Consider the following 4,825-nt stretch of genomic DNA (forward strand, 5'->3'; position numbering starts at 1 on the left):
AGATCTAGAAGAAAATATTACTCTTAGGAGTTGAAATTTTACTCCTAGCCTCAAACCAAAAGGGGGAATCAAAGTCTTTGAAAACCATGTGAAAAAAAAAAGGAAGTAGAAAATCTACCACTCAGGGTTAAACCCCACACAATTTTATCTTTAACATTCAGCCTAACCAAGTTTATAGGATTAGATCAATGAGATAAATAACCAGATTGAAGTCTTTTAGAAAGACCCACTTATCCATTCTCTAATAGTCCTAGACAAAATTGCCAATTTTTTTTTTACATATCTCTGCCAGCTGACCAAAAAATGGATCTTCATCGAGAGGAGCAAATCTGATCCAACATGCTTCCCATAACATAGTCCTTTTTCCATAACCTCTTAACTTGATTGGCTAAAGATTTCCCTTTCATAAAATTGTTCCAAATGCCAGATCCATGAATTGTAAAATTAGAGTTGAGAAAATCCTCAAGATTAGGAGTTTCAAAGAGGTATTTGTCTTTTAAAATTTGATTCCACTCTTTGTCAATCTCAAAGATTCTCCAACACTATTTAGCTAGCATGGACTTGTTAATCAATCTAATATTTATTAAACCCATACCACCTTTATTCTTAGGTTTGCACACATTTTCCCAAGAGACAAGAGGAAGCCTAGCTATTTCTTTCACTCCATACCAATGGAACTACTTCTGAATACTATCAATAATGTCAACAAATTTAGCCAAGATAGAAAACAAACTAAGAGCATAAACATGCATGTTCTGGAGGATAGACTTCAAAAGATGAATTTTACCAACATGACTCAACAAATATCCTTTCCAACACAACAATTTTTTATTGATTCTATCAATTATCAAGTTCCAAAAAGAATCATCAAGATTTTCTCCAAGCGGAAGACAAAGATAGGTAGAGGGTAAAGACCCAAATTTGCACCCCAAGATATTTGATATTTTTGTTTGTCTTTCCTCTAGAGTATTGATAAAGAATAAACTACTTTTTTTCTCAATTGATGAGTTGACCAGTAGACTTTGTGTACATATTAAAGATGAATTTCAAATTTCTAGCTTCCTTCATTATATCAACTCCAATCATTATGGTATTATCAACAAACTATTGACAAGAGCAAGTAAGATTAGTAGAAGAAGGTTTAAGCCTGTAAATGTTTCATCCTTGAATAAATTTGTTAGTGAATCTTCCTAAAGATTCAACAATAATAGAAAATAGCACCAGTAAGATGGGGTCTCCCTATCTTAATCCTCTTGATGGTTTAATTTTTTTGGAAGAAGATCCATTAACCATCATAGTAGCGGAGGAAGTTGAAATGAGCTAGAAAATGAACTTAATGACTCTATTATTAAACCCAAAAGCTTTAAGAATTTTGCAAAGAAAGGAACAGTTCAATTTGTCGTAAGCTTTAGAGAGATCCAATTTCATAAGAAACCTTTTCTTACCTGATGACTAGAAGGAGTGAATGTTTTCATGAACCACTGAAATAGAGCCAAAGATTTGTCTACCTGACGAAATCCATTTTGTTGGCAGGAAATGATCCTAGGAAGAATAGAAAAAAATTCTTGAGGGGTTAAAACCTAAGAAATGATCTTATACAAAGAATTACATACGATGATAGGTTTGATTAAACCATCTAAAGAATTAGCTCGAGGGGATTTAGGGATCAAAGCTATAAAGGTAGCATTAATTTCTTTTAGTAGAGATTGAGATCCAAAGAATTCTTTAATGACATATGAGAAATATTTAGAGATAACATCCCAATATTAATGGAAGAAATACATGGGAAACACATTAGGACTAGGATAACTCTTCCCTTCAAAGGAGAAAACAACTTTTATGATTTCATCATTATGAGGAATTGTAGAAAGCATTTTTTTTTGCATACCCAAGTTTAATGAAGGGATAAAAGACAACAACTCATCTTGTTCTTGCAACTTTAGATTAGGATCTATAGTAATGAGATTAGATAAGTGACCTACCATCTCATTCTTGATATCTTCCTCTTTATCCACCTTCCCATTTATTGTTTGGATGTGATTGATTATGTTATCCGCTCTATGATTAAGGATAGTCATATGAAAAAATATTATTTCTATCTCCTAGGATAAGATAGATAGCTCTTGATCTTTGACTCCCAAAAACCTCCTCCTTTGATATCAAATCATGGTATTTGACTTATAATTCACTCTGATCCTCAAAAAGATGATCAGAATACCCAAATAACTGAATTTGATCTTACAATACCATAAGATGTTTTTGGATAATATCTTTATTCTCAAATATATTACCAAACACATTCTTGTTCCAATATTTTATATTTTCTTTAACATTTCTTAACTTCTTAGCCACTCTGAACAAAGCTATCCCTTCAACTTTAATATCCTACCACTTACATATACACTTTTCAAAATCAAGGTGATCATACCACATCCTTTCAAATCTAAAAGGGGCTCTAGTTTTAGCTCTAGAAAGGATGTCAGCACTAAAAGAAATAGGAAAATGATCAGATCTTATCCTAGAGAAAGAGTAAAGACTGCAAGCAAATTTTTGTAACCAATCCTGAGAGATTAGGGCTCTACCTAGTCTGACTTGAATGAGATCAGTTCTAGTTCTTCTATTTGACCATGTATACTTATGACCTTCCAAATCCAAGTGCATTAGGGATTGTCTATTAATAACATCCATTAAATCAATTCTATTATTAGTTTGAGAAGCCACAACTCCAAAATTTTCCCTGTCATTTAAAGGAGTATTAAAGTCTCCCATAATGAGCCAACATGCTTGAGGGAAAATATTTATATCTCAATATTCTTCCAAAAGGATGCCAACCCAACTTTAGTATTAGGGGCATAAATGTTGGACAACACCCATTCAAAGTTAATCTTAGTATTCTAAAACTTAACCACAACAAGGTCATTATCAATTAGAATCGGGGCACCTTTAAAAAGATTCAAGTTCCAAAAAACAACAATACCACCTGAAGCACCTTTTGAGTCACTTCTAGTGACCCCATAATTTTTGAACAATTTGATTTTTTCCACTTTCTCCTTACTCATTTTATTATCTTGTATTAGAATAATATCAGAGTTGTGATCTTTGCCAATTTTTCTTAGCACATCTTGTTTATGGGGGCTATTTAGACCCCTTATATTCCATGAAATAACTTTCATTTCTTAAATGTTGAAAAAATCTCTTGGATGGTAGGCTGTCTTCCATCTGCTATATTTTTATTAGTTTCCAATTCTCTATTAAACTTGTCTCTATTCCTTGCTAGTTTTTGTTTGGGGGTGCCAACATCTGCTTTCCTATGTCTTGTTTGAACACCTGCCTGTGATGAAGACACTTATGAGTTTCCCTTTTTGTTACCTTTTTTTCTTTTCCACTCCATTTACTTCTACTAACTGTATTCCATCCAGACTCTTAAAAGTCTTTAGAAATAGTGTAGACCTCATCATTTCCCTTTTTGGAGGGATTTTCTTCAAGGCTTCTTGAGTTCAAAATTGAATCTAAAATATTTTCTATTGCTAGGATCTCTTTCTCTATGATTTTTGGTTGAGATAGATCTATTGATTCTAAAGCCCCACTATCTAGAATTTTCTTGTAGATTATTTCCTCTTCTTTGGATTTATTATTTTCAAGCTTAGTGAGATTTGGTGGATTTGAAATGGAAGGATTGCCTTGAGGTTTTAGATCTTGATTTGTTAGCTTCAAACAAACATCCCGAGGATTCTGTACTAGAAGGATCACAACAAACACAAAGTCAACAATAAGATATGAAGTTGAACCCCCCCCCCGAATACCCTTTTTGGGTACAATCTCCTTCCATATTTTCTTTATTTCCTTTGTTTCCTTTTTTTGTTCTTATTTTTTTAAGTTTCTCCATTTGAATCTTATGGGGACATTGCTTAACCAAATGTCCATTTTCTTTGCATATATAAAAACAAAAAGGAAATGCCCTATATTCTAAAGGTTGTTTCTATTTTTCTAGCCTTGAGTGAATAATGATATCACGACGAATAACAATATTTTTATTTATGTTCACACATATTCTAACGTAGATAAATCTAGATCTTGAAGCCGTCATTGGGTCAATAGAAAGAAATTTCTCAAAAGAATCAGCTAGTCCTTTGAAAACATCCCCATTCCAATATTCTAAAGGTAATCTTGGAAGTTTAATCCAAACTGGAGCTGACTCAAAGAATGATTCATTAAGATCAAGATTAAGAGTCCATTTCTGCAATGCTGAGGAGGCTTTTCCCATCATCCATTGACCCCCATAAATAATTTCAGAGAGGTACCTAGCGTTAGAAAAAACAAAAGAGAACAACCCGTTAGGCATTGCAACAACATCAACCTAACCAACTTTCCATTTTTGCTTAACGAAGGATCTGATCACACCTATATTAGGACGAGCCCCAGGAAACTTACCAACCAGAGACTGAGCCATAAATGACACAGAGTGATCAATAAGAGGGTCAGGCACAAATATAGCATACTCACCTTTGGGGATATTAGAAATGTTGTCCACTCCCAAAAAACAAGATTTATGAATAGGTTTAATACTGAAAAGGGAAGACCATTTTTTGGGTCCAGATCTAGATACTACTATTGGAGGATCTAGATGACCTTTAGAAATTCTAGAAAAAGGACCATTTACCCGTGTGTCTCAAATATCAGAAACCTTATCCCCTTTCCTACTCGTCTCAGCCTTGTCCCCACTTTGACCCGCACACATGGAGATTCCCAGAGATGCCCCACCTTTGGGCAAAGCGTAAGCAACACACCCGTTAGATGTACTGACCTCTCTTGCTGGAAAACTACC

The 4,825-nt window shown here is 33.9% G+C and overlaps 1 long non-coding RNA gene across 1 annotated transcript; it reads right to left on the bottom strand.

Moving 5' to 3' along the window:
* Positions 1-4,010: 4,010 nt before the first annotated feature.
* LOC149562184 (uncharacterized) lies at positions 4,011-4,501 on the bottom strand. The gene is made up of 2 exons (XR_016363485.1): positions 4,432-4,501; positions 4,011-4,301 (listed from the first exon to the last, which is right to left on the bottom strand). It is a non-coding gene; the product is annotated as an uncharacterized LOC149562184 (long non-coding RNA).
* Positions 4,502-4,825: the final 324 nt, after the last annotated feature.

Source organism: Cupressus sempervirens, chromosome 4, assembly GCF_028749045.1.
Source record: "Cupressus sempervirens isolate cs-2001-9-10 chromosome 4, ASM2874904v1, whole genome shotgun sequence".
In the NCBI taxonomy this organism is placed as follows: domain Eukaryota; kingdom Viridiplantae; phylum Streptophyta; class Pinopsida; order Cupressales; family Cupressaceae; genus Cupressus; species Cupressus sempervirens.